The following is a 21,024-nucleotide window of genomic DNA, read 5'->3' on the forward strand; positions in this document are numbered from 1 at the left end:
AGGGTTGTGTCAGACTGGCTACAACCTGGTCTTTCCAGAAAGCATAATGTGTAACTGAGGCTGGTGAAGCATAATATTTGGTTGTGTTTGTGTCTTTCTTATGCCAAACTGCACAGATAAACTGATATAGAAGGAGACATGGTAGATCTGCAACATCTGCTGAGTATGAAGCAAATTGCGGAAGCTGCTTAAGTGACAGGAAGAATATGAAGGACAGCCCTAACATCAACTATGCAATGAGCTTGAAGCAAATTTCAGGTGAACAAGGACAACCATGGCATTGATTACACACAACCTGCTGGTGCTTTTAAAATATATCTGCCAGTAAATCCTGAAAAGTCAGTCAGGCTTTGAGTCCTTCTTGTGAAAATCTGCAAAGGAAGACTGATTAAGAATGTGACATGACAGAGAGAATAAAAAGAGCAGTGACATCTGCTGAACATTAGGCAAATTGTGGCAGCTGATTATGTGACAGGAAGAAGAATGAGAGCTCTGGTATCTGCTAAGTATTAAGTGCACACTGCATTGCAACTGGCAGTTCCTCACGAGCAACTTGTGCTGGATCCTTGATGGAAAAAAATTCAATTTATTTTACTGATGTACACACATTTATTAGCATTATACGGCTACTGAAAAAACACAGTTAAACACAGATGTGTGAACAGGCAATATTCCTTGTTTTCTACCCCAAAAAGTCTTGAAACCCCCCAAAACTTTATTTAATGTGTTTCACAATTGTGAAATGGCCAGTATGTGAGTCGAAACTTCCTGTCCCACTCATTACTAGTCACAACCAAAGTTAATAAAAAAGTAAATCGGCTGAAACCATTTGTTTGAAAGACTTTCAAAGATCTGGAAGATCATTCTTTAGAGGCATTACAGAAAAAGAGTCAAGTTGTTCCAAAGGCTGATACCCTGGGCATGAGGTCCAACCATTGAATTACAAAGTGCCACAAAAAAACTTGAAGTCAGACCAAAGCTAAATCAAGTCCAGTATCTAAACCAAAATTAATAAGCTCTTGGGCTCAAAATGTCTCCTCTGTATTTCCATAAAGATAGCATGACTGTGACGATATCTCTGTTCTGTCAAAACTATGTGGCTGAATTTTAGTAAAAGGTTTGGAGCAGGAAATGAAGATAGAAACAAAGGGTCAAAATACAAGCAGGGGTCTTAAGCCAGAAGATACAAAACTATCCCAACAACTGTTTCTAGCTAAAATTTGCTGTCAAAAATATCTAGCAACTATTCAGAAAGCCTTTAAATAATTCTAACAACACAAAAAAAAAAACGTATACACAATACTGGATACAATTAAACACACAGCATAGCTGTAACTTACTGTACTTAGCAACAAGCAGTTTATTGTAGGGACAAAAATCCGGTGTCTGTGAGAGCAGACATATATTGTAAAGTTTTACGAACCAAAAAAAAAAAACAAAACAAGAGGTGTCACCAAAATAATGGAAAAATATATACAAGCAAAGGTTAAGTAAAAATTATAGACACATTTCATATAATAAATAGAAAGTAACATGAATTTATGAATTGATTAACATGTCCCTGGCAAATAGCAGTTTTGTTTATTGGTATATGGTGTCCTTTACTAAGGCTGGTATCTCTGCAGGCTGGAGCCGCTACTGTGGGGCAATAAGTGTCTGGAGTTGACTTAATGGGCAGACATCACTAGGCAACCTTTCCACAAACATAATCTTAAACCTTAGTGTAACTGGGCAGACCTCTGGGGTCCGCAGCTAGACTCTGTTGGCATCCATTGGAATCAGCTCCACCTGCTTGGAGCTTCTGTATGGAAACTCCAAGCTGCAGTGTTTTATATATATACAGTATACACACATACATACACACACACACACACACACACATATATATATATATATATATATTATATATATATACATACACACATATACAGTACAGGCCAAAAGTTTGGAGACACCTCCTCATTCAATGTGTTTTCTTTATTTTCATGACCCTTTACATTGGTAGATTCTCACTGAAGGTATCAAAACTATGAATGAACACATGTGGAAACCATCTCAGGTGACTACCTGTTGAAGCTCATCGAGAGAAAGCCAAGAGTGTGCAAAGCAGTAATCAGAACAAAGGATGGCTATTTTGAAGAAACTAGAATATAAAACATCTTTTCAGTTATTTCACCTTTTTATGTTAAGTACATAACTCCACATGTGTTCATTCATAGTTTTGATGCCTTCAGTGAGAATCTACCAATGTAAATGGTCATGAAAATAAAGAAAACATAAAGATAAAGAATGAGGAGGTGTATATATATATATATATATATATATATATATATATATATATATAGTAACAAAGGTGATATATAGGTGCCTGACCCAACACAGATAGACACGGAGGCACGTATAAAAAGTACAAAGACTTTATTTTTCTTTAGTTGTGGCACACGTCTTCCTCATGCCACACAACCCAAACACAGTCCCAAATCACAAGCACAAATACACAACACTCCTCTTCCTTTACCACCACTCCTTCTCAAGCTTCGTCTCCTTCCTCCCAACTCTGGCTCCTCGAGTGGTGGTGGCTGGGCCCTTTTATAGCCTACCCGGAAGCGTTGCAGGTGATTAACCACCTGATGCTAATTGCACTTCCGGGTGGGGCTGAAGACTCGTCCAGCCGGGCTGTTGGAAGCAGACAGCCCCCCTAGCGGCCACCCCGGGCCCCAACCAAGCTGTGGAGGACTCCATCTCCCATGGAGCCCTGCGGGTGGTTGGGGAATCACCGTCGGCCAGGGAGGCTGCCACCAAGAGACCCGGGGAAGGTATTGGACTGCCCATGGCGGCTTCCCCGGAACATAAGCAGCAGGGCCGTGCCTGCCGGGCATAGGACCCGGCTGTCCTTCACAATATATATATATATATATATATATATATATATATATATATATATATATATATACACACACACATTGGCATGGACTGATGACACAGTAGTGCATAATAGTGATAGATCACAGCTCTAAAGTACCAGGATTGAGTCCAGAGAAGGTTTCCTTCTGTGTGGAGTTTTCATGTTCTTCCAATGTCTGTGAGGTTTTTCCCCAGGTATTCCTTTTTCCCTTTCACATCTCAAAGACATGTGAATTTGGTTAATTGTTGACATCACTCTGGACACATGTAAGTGCATGTGTGTTAAGTGTGCCACGTGGTGAACTGGTGCCCTAAAGAGGGGCATATTTAAGGAGTTCATTCTAATCCCGTGCTATGGACCAGTTCCAAGAATTGTTAGGTTCCCCCCTCTTGAGTTGAATAATAAATGGATACATCATTTTTTTTTTTTTGTATATGAATGCTGAAGTGATTGTTTGTCTGTAATTGTAAATCTGGAGGCTGGAGAAATGCAGAACAAGCAAACCAAAAGTATCTTAGTGCATCTTAGAGTTTACAAGGACGGGAGTCTCAAGTGACTTCCAGCAGCTGGAAGAGATGACAGGCAAGAAGCAGCACCTGCCGAAGAGTTTGAAGAGTAGTTTGAGACCTAATGCCACAGTATTTTAATACACAAGAGAAGCTGTCTCAAAAGAACAGAAGTTTTTTTTTTCTTTTTACCATCAAACACAGTTATAACTACTACATTGCGAATGGACAAAATCACAAGAGCACACTCAGTACCCCAAGACCACCCACAAGATGAGCCTGCTCTAATATGCTACAACTACAGGCACTTTGAATCCGGTGAGCACATATGTATCACCCACCTCAGCATATGTGTAAAATCAGGAATCCCAGCCTTAGAGAACTCCGAAGATCACTCACCTGAGCTCAAAGATATACATGAAGTCCTCCTCTCTGAACTGGCACACAAAAGAAAGAGGCACTTTCTGCTTGCTGCTTTGCCAGTGCCACCAAAAAGGGAAAAACTTCTCAGGAACAAAGCATTAGGGAGGAGCCAGACTTTATTTATTGACAGTCTAATCCTCGAAGCAGAATATCTTCTTTCTGCCTAGTGAGGACAACATGTGGGGGAGTGTGGGTTGTAATTCAGCATCTGCAGGAAGGGGTGAGGTATTTGCTTTCTCTGAAATAGACAAGGGTCAGCCTAAGGCACAATGTTGATACAGAAACAACAAGGAAGGACTCATTTACTGCAGCAGGCAGCAAAGGCGTTCAAAACAGCCAAAAAACAGCAAGAGCTGCGAATTATCACTATTTGAGGAAGGGAGTTACTCACATTTATTTTTTACTAGTCTAACCAAAACATCCAAAGACGTCATTCAAATGTGGATCCATAATTCAATGACAGCCCTCAGTACTGCTCAGTCCTACAATCTTAATTCTGATATAGTACCTTTCAAAAAGTGCCTTTATAAAGCAAAAACAAAACCTAGAGTCCTGGGATCAAACCCCCAGTCTATACACGGTATGTGGATTGGTGTTGGATCCTAAATTGATCGATTGGATGGTCAGCTTTGTAAATACAACAGTGTTAAGTGCTGAGCTGTAATCTATAAACTGTACTCAGCATGACAGTTTTTATTACTAGGGGGCTTTGCTCCCTGCTCGCTTCACTCGCCTACCCCAACCCCAGCCTGCGCTAATTGCCAGCCACTTCACGTCTCTGCCGCTCGCGTTGTGAAGAGGGGGGCTAAACGCACCCTAAAGAGACGCGGTCGCTCCTCCGAAACAATACAATGGGAAACAAATAGTTTTTTGTTTACCTCCTCTTTGCTCGATCAGCTGCTGCATATCAAATGGCACATTTCTGTCATGTCCATATATTCAATCTCTTTTCACTTTTACCTTTTCATCCATATCTCATTGAATTTTGATTTTGTGTTTGGAATTACATCGTGAGAATGCAACGTATAACTGCCTGTGAGTGAATATCGTTTCTTTCTTTGTACAAGAAATGTGTCTGACAATAGCATTCACACAAATGAGAAATTATTTCTCTCGCGGGATTTCACTTTCACCAAACAACAAATCTTTAAATATTCGCAGATAGGCCTCTTCATTGGGAAGAAACACTACTTTTATTTCCCTGATGGCAACGTGAATTAGACAATCTACAATTCTCCAACTTAAAGTTTAAATCCGAACAATATATTCAATCTCTTTTCGCTGTTTCGATATTTCACTGAGAAATAATTTACGTATGTTTTGAGCTAATGTGATCTTTACTATCCTTTCTTTTGAGACTTTAGAATTTTCGTACTTCCGTTATCTCTAACCTGCTCTGCATGTGTATCACGCCAAAGTTTTTGAATTCTTTACGATGTTCTGCTTTGTCATCTACTCTTTGTCGTTTATTTCTGGCGCCAGGCGTGGTTAAATCTCTTGGCACAAAGACTCATCTCGCGGGACGTGAAAGTATCTCTCTGAGAAAATCACGTCTCGTCTTCTTCCAACCTTCCAATATTTTTTTTATAATAGAGAGATTTAGATGATATCAAGTGAACATGGCAATCTCCTTGGACAGGATGTAGCTTTCTGGAATATTGTACTGTATTTCATATGTCCCAGCACTAGTCTCTCAAAGGGTTACTTTGTAATTAGAGTGAGTGCCACTGGTTTGTATTAATTAAGAAAATCCACTTTTGTTTTCTTAGGTACAGGAATAATTGATGTTCTTTTGAAGCAGGCAGGGACCACAGATTCCCTTAGCGAAATATTAAAGACTAGATAGCCAACGCTCCTAAGAATAGGAAAAGAAAACAGTGCATTGCCTTCGTCACCCTTTTATATCAAGAAATAACCCACTGATAGGAACAGGCAGTTGCCGGATAGAGATGACATTGTACAAAAACCCGTCGACAGAGAAGATACTGTCATTCTTTTTATAACAAAGGCTTAGGAAACAACAGCAAAACAAAAATAGCAAGATATATGGGAGGCCGCAGGCAGTGTGGGGAAGGGTTTGGAAGAGGATGAATAGGAATCGAGAAATGTTGTGTCGGCTGCATGTGGGTGGGACCGGTTTTGAAGAGAAAGGAACGCGGTAGTCTGAAGGAGGAATAGGAATCGAGAAAAGCGGCTTGGGGGTATATGGGAGGCCGCAGGCAGCGTGAGGAAGGGTTTGGAAGAAGACGAATAGGAATCGAGAAATGTCATGTCGTCTGCATGTGGGTGGGACCGGTATTGAAGAGGAGCCGCAGGCAGTATGGGGAAGGGTTTGGAAGAGGATGAATAGGGTTCGAAAAATGCTGTGTCAGCTGCGTGTGGGCGCGACCGGTTTTGAAGTGGAAGCAGGACGAACCAGAAGAGAAATATATATAAGAGATGTATCTGAAGAAGTCCATATATAAATGTTTTATTATGTTTCAGTGAATTTCCTGTTTTTTTTGTTGGTTTTGTTATTTCTGAATTATTATTTTTCATACAGTTATATAACTGCTGTTATTAGAACATTAGAAAAATATACACGAGAACAGGCCATTCAACCCAACAGAGCTCCCCAATCCCATCCACTTAATTCCTCCAAAATAACATCAAGTTGAGTTTTGAAGGTCTCTGAAGTCCTGCTATCTACCACACTACTTGGTAGCTTACTCCATGTTTTTATAGTTGTCTATGCAAAGACAAACATCCTAATGATTTTACAAATTAACACATTTCCAACTGTGCTTCTGTGTTCTTGTTGAGCACATTTTAAAATAATGGCCTCAAGCCACTGCACTAACTCTTTTTACAATTATAAACATTTCAGCCATGTCACCTCTTAATCTTCTTTTGCTTTCCTCATAACTCATCCCCTGCAGTCCTGGACTCAGCCTACTCGTTCTTCTTCGGACTTTTTCTAGCACTGCTATGTCAAAACTGCACAAAGTACTTCAGATGAGGCCTCATCAATGCCTTATAAATCTAAAGCATAGCCTCCTTTCACTTGCACTCTACACACTGGGCTCTATAACCTAATCTATCATCCTGTTAGTCTTCTTAATGGCTTAATGAAGTCTATCTGAAGTTAATAGTGATAAGTCCACTATGACTGTAAATCCTACCTCAGTCAGAATTTTTAAGCATCAGAATTCCAATTGTATATTAAAATACAGAACTTTACATGTGATACTTTACATTTACTTATATTAAATTTCACCAACCACAAATCTGCCTAAGCTTGTATGCTGCCCAAGTTCCTCTGTAAAGATTCAACAGATTTTAAATTACCTGCCAATCCACATAGCTTGGTGACACCTGCAAATGTAACCATCTTGTTACTTACACTTACTATCCAAATCATTTATGTATATTCAAAAATGCAGCAGCCCTAGCACTGACCCCTGAGAGACACCAATCTTAACATCACCCAATTCTGATAAGGTTCCTTGCACCACAACCCTCCTGCTTCCTGTCTATTAGCCAATTCTACGCTCATCTACACACTACACCCTGAACTCCAACTTCTTTTAGTCTGATGCCCAACCTCTCATGCAGTACCTTATCAAAAGCTTTCTGGAAGTCAAGATAAATAATATCTCACGCACCACTTTGAAAGTACCCTTTGTTGCTTCTTCAAAGGATTCCAGCATGTTAGTAAAACATGACGTCCCTCGTCTGAGCTCATGCTGACTGTTCAGTAAAACACCTGATCTTGCAATGTGAACCATTTCTTTAATAATCCCTGAAACAGATTTAACCGTGATGCATGTTAAGCTTACTGGCCTATAGTTACTTGAATCTGCTCGATCACACTTTTATATAAAATTATATATACCAGTAAATGTAAAGAATTATTATAATATTTATTATTATCTTATCTTTATATATATATATATATATATATATATATATATATATATATATATATATATATATATATATACACACACACACACACACACACACACACAGTGGGTACGGAAAGTATTCAGACCCCCTTCAATTTTTCACTCTTTGTTATATTGCAGCCATTTGCTAAAATCATTTAAATTATTTTTTCCCTCATTAATGTACACACAGCACCCCATATTGACAGACAAAAAAAAAGAATTTTTGAAATTGTTGCAGATTTATTAAAAAAGAAAAACTGAAATATCACCTGGTCCTAAGTATTCAGACCCTTTGCTCAGTATTTAGTAGAAGCCCCCTTTTGAGCTAACACAGCCATTAGTCTTCTTGGGTAAGATGCAACAAGTTTTTCACACCTGGATTTGGGGATCCTCTGCCATTCCTCCTTGCAGATCCTCTCCAGTTCTGTCAGGTTGGATGGTAAACGTTGGTGGACAGCCATTTTTAGGTCTCTCCAGAGATGCTCAATTGGGTTTAAGTCAGGGCTCTGGCTGGGCCATTCAAGAACAGTCACAGAGTTGTTGTGAAGCCACTCCTTTGTTATTACAGCTGTGTGCTTAGGGTCATTGTCTTGTTGGAAGGTAAACCTTCGGCCCAGTCTGAGGTCCTTAGCACTCTGGAGAAGGTTTTTGTCCAGGATATTCCTGTACTTGGCCGCATTTATCTTTCCCTCAATTGCAACCAGTCGTCCTGTCCCTGCAGCTGAAAAACACCCCCACAGCATGATGCTGCCACCGCCATGCTTCACTGTGGGGACTGTATTGGACAAGTGATGAGCAGTGCCTGGTTGTCTCCACACACTGAGGAGAGGCAAGACACATGACAGCCCGCATGGAGTTTGCTAAAAGACACCTGAAGGACTCTGACATGGTGAGAAATAAGATTCTCTGGTCTGATGAGACCAAGATAGAACTTTTTGGCCTTAATTCTAAGCGGTATGTGCTACCCTGGTCACAGGTGGCCTAAATGTTATGAACAGTGCTGTTTGAGGTATATCAAACAGAAGAAAATCATTGACTTATTAGTTTACACAATCATTTTCTAAGCACATCCATTCTTCTATCACTGAGCCCACATAACCCAGTTCAGAGCTGGGATTGACGAGGCAAGAATCAGAAGCCAAAACAATGTCGTAACGGTAGCACAAACCTAGCACTACAGCCTACTTGAAATCGAAACCATCACAAAAGAGAGTTGTTTTCTTTGACATCTACTCTGGAGTAATGCATACTGTGGCTATTATATATAAATTCCATTACACCCGTAACTTCATCAGCACGACAATTGTGTTGTGTTTCAGCCAGGGTTTCCCCCTTTTCTGGATTCTTTGATGTCAATTACATTCATTGTTTACATCGTCATTGTTGTTAATTTAGTTTCTTTATGTCAAAGCATCTTCTTTTAAGTCCCATGTGTGTTGTAGATGGTACTCCAGGACGTAGAACTATCTGCCCATCACCACAAAGGACTGTTCCCAGCCCTATAAAGGTTGAGAAAAACCTGAAGTCCTTTGCGGTTCATTAAATCAACTTTTCCGGTGATTATTCTATGCTTTTCTTTGTGATTTCTTGGCTTTTTGGAACCTGTGCTCTATTTTATGGCAATTCTTGGAAGTTCATATTGGGACTGTGTTTGCCTTCCATGCCTTTTTATGCTCTCTGGAGTTTCACAGTAACAGAGCATTTTTGTAAAATGTTTTTATTAACAAAGATTTTATGTTTGCCCATTCATTACTAGCAGAGGTTTGGCAGTTTTTTCCCACACCTCTAGTGGGGATTTTGCATCACTTTTTGAGACTTTTGTAATGAGGAACCCCTAGTTCATAACAGAGTGTAGTCATGTGATGTTTCCAAAAGGTATCTCATAAATATCTCTCTATTATATAAATAAATCCTGGGACGAGAGAAGACTTTTTAGTCTGGGACGGAACGTGAGTATTTCAGAGAGATACTTTGTAAGTCCCGCAAAACGAGACTATGTGCCAAGAGATTTAACCACACCCTGGGCCGGAAATAAAAGACAAAGAGTAGATGACAAAGTAGGACGTCGTAAAGAGGTTCAAAAATGTTGGTGCAATACACATGCAGAACAGGTTAGAGATAATGCAAGTACTAAAATTCGAGTCTCAAAAAAATGATAGTAAAAATGACATTAGCACAAACAAACGGAAATTATTACTCAGTGAAATAACGGAACAGCAAAAAGAGATTAAATATATTGTTTGGATTTAAACTTTAAGTCGGAGACTCGTAATCGTGTAATTTGTGTTGCCATCAGGGAAAAGTAGTGTTTCTTCCCACTGAAGAGACGTATTTGCGAGAATTAAAAGATGATAGTAAAAATCGCATTAGTGCAAACAAACGGAAATTATTACTCAAAGAAATAACAGAACAGCGAAAAGAGATCAAATATATTGTTTGGATTTAAATTTTAAGTCGGAGACTTGTAGATCGTCTAATTTGTGTTGCCATCAGGGAAAAATAGTGTTTCTTCCCAATGAAGAGGTGTATCTGCGAGAATTAAAAAATTTGTTGTTTGGTGAAAGTGAAATCCACATACATGAGCGGCAGTGACGCAAAGTGGCTGGCGTGTAGCATAGGTTGGGGGTTTGGCGAGCGAAGTGAAAATAATAGAGAGATACTTTCAAGTCACGTGAGACGAGACCTTGTCCCAAGAGATTTAACCACACCCGGGGCCAGAAATAAAAGACAAACAGCAGATGACAAAGTAGAACATCGTAAATGATTCAAAAACGTTGGCGCGATGCACATGCAGAGCAGGTTAGAAATAATGAAAGTACTAAAATTCGAAAGTCTCGAAAAAATGATAGTAAAGATTGCATTAGCGCTAACAAACAGAAATTATTACTCTGTGAAATAACGGAACAGCGGAAAGATGGAGACTCGTAAATCATCTAATTCGTGTTGCCATCAGGGAAAAGTAGTGTTTCTTCCCAATGAAGAGGCGTATCCGCAAGAATTAAAAGTTTTGTTTGGTGAAAGTGAAATTTACATACGTGAGAGACACGAAGTGGCCGTGCAGGGGTGAAGCCCCCTAGTAAGTAAGTAAGTAAATAAATAAATCTATACTAATAAAAGGCAAAGCCCTCACTGACTCACTGATTGACTGACCGACTCATCACTAATTCTCCAACTTCCCGTGTAGGTAGAAGGCTGACATTTGGCAGGCTTATTCCTTACAGCTTAAGTACAAAAGTTAGGCAGGTTTCATTTCGAAATTCTACGCGCAATGGTCATAACTGGAGCCTACTTACGTACATATATACGGCCACAGCCTGCAGCTCGTAATGCAGAGTTGTGTCCCGCATCATCACGCCTCCCACATAATTGAGTGCCTGCCCAAATAAGGTAAATATTCGCAAGATCACACAAGAGAGCGGCTCACATGAAGTGACTGTGAACTCAGTACGTAGAGAACAAGGAAGAGCTTCAAAGAGCGCTGAACAAAAAACGCACAACACAATTGAGAAGGCAAAAAAGAACATGAAGCGAGTGACGCATACAAGCATATTCATACATTAAGTTTATAGACACATTGCCGCTAGAGTTTGTCATGCCTATGACGAATATGATATTCGCGAGATACAAGTTTAATGAGAAGACACGAGGTATAAACGAGACTTTGGATCACTTTTTAATGGAGTTAAAATTACTGTAGCGAGAAACTTTTAAGTGCCGGCTCTTAGCTAACATTAAATAAAGTCGTGGACATCGCAAGATCACTCAAGAGAGCGGCTCACGTGAACTGACTGTGCACGCGGTACGTAGAGAACAAGGAAGAGCTCCAAAGAGCGCTGAACAAAAAACGCATTACACAATTGAGAAGGCAGCAAAAGAATATGAAGCGAGTGACGCATACAAGCGTATTCACAAGTGCAGCTACTGCGGAAACAAAGCACACGGTGTGAACCGTAAGTTTAAATTAAGTTTATAGACACGCTGCCACTGGCGTTTGTCATGCCTACGACGAATACGATATTCGCGAGATACAAGTTTAATGAGAGGATGTGGGGTATAAACGAGATTTTGGATCACTTTGTGACGGAGTTAAAATTGCTGTAGCGAGAAACTTTTAAGTGCCGGGTCTTAGCTAACATTAAATAAAGTCGTGGACATCGCAAGATCACTCAAGAGAGCGGCTCACGTTGAACTGACTGTGCAGGCAGTACGTAGAGAAGAAGGAAGAGCTCCAAAGAGCGCTAAACAAAAAATGTATTACACAATTGAGAAGGCAGCAAAAGAATATGAAGCGAGTGACGCAAACAAACAAGCAAATGAGAAGGCAGCAAAAGTATTCACAAGTGCAGCTACTGTGGAAACAAAGCACACGGTGTAAACCGTAAGTTTAAATTAAGTTTATAGACACGCTGCCACTGGCGTTTTTAAAATTGCTGGTGAAGAACTGTGCTTATGCAAACGAAAATGAGATGGTCAGGGATAGAATAGTGTCTGGCACAAACTCAGCAAAAGTGTGACAGAAACTTTTAAGTGCCGGGTCTGAGCTAACATTAAATAATTGCTGGTGAAGGACTGTGCTTATGCAAACGAATAGAAAGCAAATGTTACGTTATTTTTAAAATGTTTCCTTTTCATTTTCATAACTTCTTTAACACACTTCTTCTCCGCTAGTAAATAAATCAATAAATAAAATACCCATATATCAATGCAATAATATAACAAGTTGATATACAGCCATGGCAGAATAAGGCCAAATTAAAAGCAAGCCACAAAGACAAGCAGATAATAAGAAACTGTAGTAAAGAACTACTGCAGGTCAGAAGCCACAATGGTCATAAACTAAAATGCCACATTTCATTACTAAAAGTTAAAAGTCAAAAATCCGACCTCCCTAGAAAGATTTTAGACCACCAAGCACACTGCATGATTCTGAAACTTGCACAACGAGGTCCGTGCGCTGCCATTTTAAATAAGGTTGGTGTGATGACATAACATATCACACTTCACGCTGTAAGTGCTACATGGAAGCAACAAGAAGACATTACTAAAACCACTATTACTGTGGCTATTAGAAAATACAGAAAACCACGGTCCCTGTGATCAAAAATGGTAAAAATAGTAAACAATTAAACTAAAAAAATGCCAAAGGCGATTCTCCAAATCCCAAAATTGTAGAATCTTGAAAGTTGGAGCTGATGCTGGAAGGACCGGGTACAAGACAAGATGTAATCCTGGATTGGACACCATTATAGCACACACTATGTCATGCCAAGGCACTTTACAAGCAATTAACCCGTGTCACCCAAGACCTAAATACAAATCTGTGTGAAAATCTTTGGCACTTTGTCAGGACATAACATAATATTTAAGCTTGGTTTTGTCTATAGAAAATAAACCTTAACCATTTTCCATCAACTGTGTAACAAAACACATTTAGTTATATCGTTAAATACACTGGTTCTCCGCAGAAACAATGCTGCAGATCCTCACTGTTGCAAACGTTAGTGCTGACCATTTGGGTGCCATTACTCTCCATCTTCTTTGAGAATAGCTGCTGGAGTTTGCTGCACAGGCTTAATTAAAGACTAACCCTGAAGACCTGTCTGTTTTCCAGAGCCCCTCTGCATCACACACAGTATTTGTAATGAATGACCTTTAGTGCTCGATTCCCAATTACAACACGCATCACCCAAGCCAGCTGACAGGCGCTTCCAGCTCCAATGTGCCAGTCTTTTAAGTCTGTTTTTGGTTCCTGGAAAAGCACTGCTAATATTTCTTTCTGAAGAAAAATGTCTGCATTGCAAGGACACAAGGAGGAACTCAAATGCAAAGGCTTTTCTCTGGACAAAATCCATTTACAGGATGGTATCTAGTATCAAACCTTATACTGTATTTAACTTTTCACAGAGCGCACCACAAAAGCTTCTATAAACTTACAGGTTAGAAGTAACCAATTCTTAAGATCCTAGTCATACAATCAGTCATTTCTTATGTAACCCCTTTCGTATTTAGCATCATAACTTTGAATACAAATGCTTTTAAGTTACAGGTTTATGCTGGATAATACATTTTAAGGCAGGGGTCGCCAACTCTGGTCCTGGAACACCACCATGGCTGCAGGTTTTCATTCTAACCCTTTTCTTAATGAGTACCCTGTTTGTGCTGCTAATTAACTGCTTGTGAATTAATTTTAATTGACTTGCTTTTTTAAGATTTGTTCCCCTGAATTACTTCATTTCGTTCCTTAAATGGCACCCAAACAGAAATGAAATGTGAAGTGAGTGAGCCAAGAGAAGACCAACTAGGTCAGGGCCTCAAACTCCAACCAGTTTCATTCCAACCAGCTGTTTAATGAGGCGCTGATTCTTGTCGTTAATTAAACTCGTTCTTTAATTCCATGGCTTGTTGCTGCTCTCATTGTGCAATGGCAGACATTTCTCTTTTCTAAGAGCACACTGTTAAAATGCTGATCGACATTCCTAAGGCCGTCATCTTTCTTTACTTTCGAAAATTGCATGGTGGACACCACATTTTATATCTCATTATTATTTGGCTGCTAATTACAGAAAAAAGTAACAATTAAGGGGTCTGAGACTTCAAGAGCAAGTCAATAAAAATAAGTTCAATAGAAGTTAATTAGCAGCAAAAACTGGTCACTCGTTAAGAAAAGGGTTCGAATGAAAACCTGCAGCCACGGTGGTCCTCCAGGACTGTTTTAAGGCATCATTAAATCAGAGTTTCCTATTATCTCATTTACCGTTTTGTCTTTGTGTTTAAAGACGATGAAGGGTAAGCAAAATTTGCCTAAAGGAGAATTCTCAGGTTCACCCAGATCAGAAAAGTAATGTAGTCCACTCCACATGCGTAGCTCGATCCTGCTCCACAGTGTCCTCTAATTGATCCATGTTCTGTATAAAGAAAAAAACAAAAAAAGAAACTTTATGTTTGGCATCAGATTTCCATCCCAAGGCACTTAGCAAACATATAATTACTTACACCAACACAGGCTGGTTCAGTCGCTCGCTTAGGCTGACAAAGTGAGTCAAATCTGCAGATTGTACCAATAGCCACCATAGAGGTGTATTCTAGGAGGAAGGAGTAACTTCATATATTCAAACGCTCCTAATGCAATCCAGAGGTACCAGAGGCTATTGCGGCAAAAATGATCAAAAGACAATAAAAAGCCTTGGACAGGATGCCAGTTCATTGCAGGGCTGACTTTGCACATACAGTATATCAACATGCAACACTCACACGGTGGAGAGTTTGGATTCGTCAGGTAACTTGACATGCATGTCTTAGGCCAGTGTTTCCCAGCCTCGGTCCTGGGGACAGTGGCTGCAGGTTTTTGTTCCAACCAGCTTCTGTTTTTAATTGGACTCCTGGGCTAATTAAGTGATGTGCTGTTTCCCAAGTTCTGTGTTTTGAGAACAATATAGAAATTAGAAAACCATATATTATAATAAGAAGAGACACCAGGCCTGGCAAGGTTTGGGGCAGCCACCCGTTTAATGTGGTTTCCTGGCTGCAAAAGCAAATGATTCATGTAAGACAAGTTTACACGACAGAGTCCAAAACAGAACTGCCTCCCAGAGCAAAGGCGGGAGGCTTTATAGGACGCTGGGCGGAAGTGACGTCGTCCTCGGGGCCGGGACCGGAAGTGATGTCGTCCTCGGGGGGCCGGGACCGGACGTGATGTGTCCCGCTTCGAGGTGGTGGCTCCTGGTGGGATTTCCCAGGAAAGAGCTGTAGGGAACTTAGAAAGAGTAAAGGGGCAGATGTATAATCAGTCCTCTCTAAGCCCTTCAGCTGCCTCCTATGCACACGTGTGTGACAATATATATATATATATATATATATATATATACACACAAACTCCACTCTGAGTCATAGCAAGGTTTGGGACAGCCATCCGCATATTTGCTATCCTGGCTGTAAAGTTGCCAAAATGTAAACAGCACTGATGTACACAAAACTGAGTCCAAAACAGAACTGAGGGAATAGGGAAAAGGAGGAGGCTTTTAAAGGGGAAGACAGGAAGTAAGGTCAACGAGATCGGGCTCACAGGTTTGAGCCCAGACATGACATCACAGGGGCCGGAGCCAGCAAGGTCTTCTTCCATAGGCTCGGACCCAGAAGTGACGTCAAGAGGGCCAGGTGGAATCAGAGTCAGTGCAGTCTGTCACATCCTGGTCTGATTCAGAATTGCCCTCACTCAAGCCCTTCAGCTGCCTCCCATGCGCACGTGTGTGACAATATATATATTAAAATGCACCAAGCAGTTATATGGGATAATGTATTTTTTTCTTTTTAACAATATTTTCATCTTGATTTCCATTCTACTTTTCTAGGTGTTCTAATTGTTTAATTAATCCATTATTTACTAATAAGTGGTTCTGATGCTAAAGTAGTTGCAGCCTTTGATTATTCCGTGTTATTTGCCAGGGTATCTGCTCTGCTCGTTTTTAATTGTCATTAATAAGATACAATGAAGGGGAAAATCTGCACAGAGAAAGGGGAAAATATAATGAAATCAACAAAAGAGAGTTAATCTATAACAAAAGCAGAAATAGTTCCAAATGTCTTATAAATGTAAAAAAACATGCTGCTGTGCTTTTCTGAATGTAGAATAAAAGAAAAATAATACCAGCTAATTAAATAAGATCAGTGCTATCAGGAGTTGTCACTGATTAGGAATCTTACTGGAAAAAAACCCTGCAGCCACAGTGTGCCCACGGGACCGAGGTTGGGAAACACTGGCTTAGGCGATGTGGAAGGAAAACTCAGAAGAAGAGCAAATGTTTACAAAGATAAAAGAACAAACACGTCTTACAAAGGGCGGCACGGTGGCGCAGTGGGTAGCGCTGCTGCCTCGCAGTAAGGAGACTTGGGTTCGCAGGTTAGGTGCATTGGCGATCCTAAATTGTGCTTGGTGTGTGTGCCCTGTGGTGGGCTGGGACCCTGCCAGGATTTGTTCCTGACTTGTGCCCTGTGCTGGCTGTGATTGGCTCCAGCAGACCCCTGTTACCCTGTATTAGGGTATAGCAGGTTGGACAATGACTGACATCTTACAAAACTCGAGGTTTTTTTGTCTTTTATCAATTAATAGTTTTCTCAAAAAATAACAACCAAAATTATATACTGTCTTTTTAAAGGCTATATAATAAGGGTTGTAGACAGATACAGTGGTTGGAGATACCGTCTCACTGCTCCATAACCTTGGGTTCTATACTGGATTCATGGATTTCGTACTAGATAGAAGGAAAAGCAGTTTTATCACTACACGTTAGCTGTAAAAGTCATGATAATAACCAATAAACTCTTATCTTATAGGGTTCTTAAATCACATATTATATACTGCATATACTGGGATCTAGATATGCCAACACTTTTGCCAACTGATTGGAAGAGCATTTCTTTTCTTTCTACCAAGGCTTTGTACTGGACGTGTACAAATGATATATCAGTGATTGTGTTGGTGCTGCTTTTTGCTTCAAAAACCATCCATCCATTATCCAACCCACTATATCCTAACTACAGAGTCACGGGGTCTGCTGGAGCCAATCCCAGACAACACAGGGTGCAAGGCAGGAAACAAACCCTGGGCAGGGCACCAGCCCACCACAGGGCACACACACTAGGGACAATTTAAAATCACCAATGCACCTAATCTGCATGTCTTTGGACTGTGAGAAGAAACTGGAGTACCCGGAGGAAGCCGACACAGAACATGCAAACTCGGGTCTTCTAACTGCAAGACAGCAGTGCTGCCACTGTGCCACCGTGCCACCCCGCTTCAAAAACCAGCTAGAGGAATTCATTAATGACTAGGCTCACCTGCCTTTTAATGAGACCGCCTTTTAAGTTGACCACTTCTTAAGGCAATTCAATATGTAGATCAATTTGGTATTTTATACAAACTCATTAATTTGGTTATATTGCATTTGAGCGTATTACTTTAATACTCGTAGTTTCTGTTATTTTTGTGATGAAATTTAAACTTTTTTTCTATATTGAGGTTGCCCTTTTGAACCCCCCTGATATTTACTACGCGGTGTGGCATTTGTACTCCATCAACATTAATTATTTCCAGAGACATCATTTTGTCTATTTTTCCAGCGCATCGCACTCAAAAGCAAGGGAACGATGGGAGCACCAGAACTCCGCTCACATCATGTCGCTTCGTACCGCAAACTGCAAGTAGTAAGTCTGTGATAAGCGGAATACCGCTACGCTTTCCACTCACGGGACGGAAGGACAATCCTGACCGCTTTCATATAGTAAGAAAGAAGAAGAAGATATCGCACAGTCTGGAGTAGAAAATCATCTTTTACCTGGAAAAACGAAACTACAAATCCCATCGTGCATTGCAAAGTGGACGGGCGTGTGTGAAACTCCGCGCCTGCGTAGCACTCACGGGACGGAAGGACAATCCTGACCGCTTTTATATAGAAGGATTCTTCTAGTTTCCATCTAACAATCAGGTTTATAGTCAATGTTTCCATCACAACTCAACCATTTTAGATAATCATTCTTTCTGTTAGATTTCCGGGACTTAAAATGTCTATGTCCCAAATGAACTAGCTCACACAATTGATTCACTACAGCTTTTTCCGTCCTTGGCATACTAAAAACCCCCTGCCTCTTTCATACAGTAGCTCCATAGTGTTCCTTGCCTCCACAGTGATGAGGTTGACTTCTGTAATGAAGCACTCAAAAAATGTTTTATTCATTGACAGAGGATACTCTTCTCATTTTGTGGACTTGGCCCTCAATCAAGCCAGGAGTAGACCTTGTAACGTCCACTCCAAAAGGAACCCCAATAAATGAAAATGCCCCACTGATCACACAGGTCTTGAAGTTTACCTGCCTCTGCATCACAGGGCTCAGATTTGTTACTCATTCTCTTTCCAGCCTACTAGAAATAATTTAAAAGCACCAATGAGACTTTATCCATGTATCCATTTCTGATCCTGCCCAATCCAATTCATGATTGTGGGCACCCAAATAGCATCAGGGGAAAATTCAAATTAAATTGTAATAACACCGGTCTACAAAAAATATTTTTTGTTTGCTATTGGGAACTTCCAACCAGCTCCTTATTATTAAGTTTTTTAAACTGATTTCATAAGTGTAATCGGAATTCAGCTAGCACGTCAGGTTTTTCAGAAACACATCATTGACGTTTTGACACATTTGAATATCAATGTATGAAGACAATATCTGGAATTTGAATTCTGTCCCACCAAAATTGTTTTGATGTGTTTATTCTGAAAACGAACCAGAAGACGATACCAGCAGGTTCTCCATAAGCTCAGCATACCTCTCTGCTCTGTGACTACCAAGAAAATTGTGGACAACCTGCATGAATAAGGGTGCTGATTCAGTGGGCTTCAGTCAAGCATCAGTTCATGGATTTCAGGACCAACAAAAACACCTTCCTTAGTTGGACTTCCCTTTTCTCAAGACCAAACATTTCTTAAATGCTGAAACACATCGATGTTTTTGTCCATCGCCTTGACAAAATTTTCCAAGTAATGGTAAATCTAATGAACAAAATGTCCTGAAATGAAATGTTATGTTAAGGAAACAGTAAAACCAACTAGCTAATGCAGCGTTAAGTCTGAGTTGTGTCATTATGTTTAAGAGGCATATAAGACTTGGTAAACAGTAACAAATATTTTTTCCACTAATTAAAAATGAATAATTTTTAAATAAAATGAATAATGACAAGGTAAACAACTCACAGCTGTAAGTAGCATGTGGCATCCCTAGTAGAATTAATGGTATTTATCAAAATGGTTATCCATCTTTACTGTCCAGTCACCCTAGTTGTCCAAGATCTGGAACATCTTAACTAAAAAATGGGATGTGCTGCTGGACGAAAACAGTTTTCAGATGTTCAGTCAGCAAGTGAAATTTGTTAAAGAACAGGTGAAAGAATCCCAGTAGCAAAATGCTTGTTGACCACTGTCATGAAACAAAATTTCTCAATTTCGTAGACTAATCCTTCCACAGGAGCCTTTGTTCCAACCCACCACAATCTCCTTTTGTTGACTACCTCACCTTAGCTTCTCATCCACAGCTCAATTCATAGAGGAGAACCACATTTCTCACTGGGCACTTTAAGCTGTAACACCGTGTCCCTTGGTGGGTTTCCTCACATGAGCTGCTCGCTTCAGGTCCTTCCACAACATTTCGATTGGATTAAGGTCAGGACTTTGACTTGGCCATTCCAAAACATTCACTTTATTCTTCTTTAGCCATTCTTTGGTAGAACAACTTGTGTGCTTAGGGTCGTTGTCTTGCTGCATGATCCACCTTCTCTTGAGATTCAGTTCATGGACTGATGTCCTGACATTTTCCATTAGAGTTCTCTGATATAATTCAGAATTCATTGTTCCATCAATGAAGGCAAGCCGTCCTGGCCCAGATGCAGCAAAACAGGCCCAAACCATGATACTACCACCACCATGTTTCACAGATGGGATGAGGTTCTTATGGTGGAATGCAGTGTTTTCCTTTCTCCAAACATAACGTTTTCATTTAAACCAAAAAGTTCTATTTTGGTCTCATCCGTCTACAAAACATTCTTCCAGTAGCCTTCTGGTTTGTCCACGTGATCTTTAACAAACTGCAGAAGAGCAGCAATGTTTTTTTTGGAGAGCAGTGGCTTTCTCCTTGCAACCCCGCCATGCACACCATTGTTGATCAGTGTTCTCCTGATGGTGGACTCATGAATATGAACATTAGCCAATGTGAGAGAGGCCTTCAGTTGCTTAGATGTTACCCTGAGGTCCTTTGTGACCTCGCCGACTATTACACGTGTGCCTTGCTCTTGGAGTGATCTTTGTTGGTTGACCACTCCTGGGGAGGGTAACAATGGTCTTGAATTTACTCCATTTGTACACAATCTGTCTGACTGTGGATTGGTGGAGTCCAAACTCTTTAGAGATGGTTTTGTAACCTTTTCCAGCCTGATGAGCATCAACAACTCTTTACTTCTGAGGTCCTCAGAAATCTCCTTTGTTCATACCATGATACACTTCCACAAACATGTGTTGTGAAGAGCAGACTTTGATAGATCCTGTTCTTTAAATAACACAGGGTGCCCACTCACACCTGATTGGCATCCCATTGATTGAAAACACCAGACTCGAATTTCACCTTCAAACTGCTAACCCTAGAGGTTCACATACTTTTGCCACTCACAAATATGTAATATTCAATCATTGTGCTCAATAAATAAATGACCAAGTATAAT

Source organism: Polypterus senegalus, chromosome 7 (genome assembly GCF_016835505.1).
Source record: "Polypterus senegalus isolate Bchr_013 chromosome 7, ASM1683550v1, whole genome shotgun sequence".
In the NCBI taxonomy this organism is placed as follows: Eukaryota; Metazoa; Chordata; class Cladistia; order Polypteriformes; family Polypteridae; genus Polypterus; species Polypterus senegalus.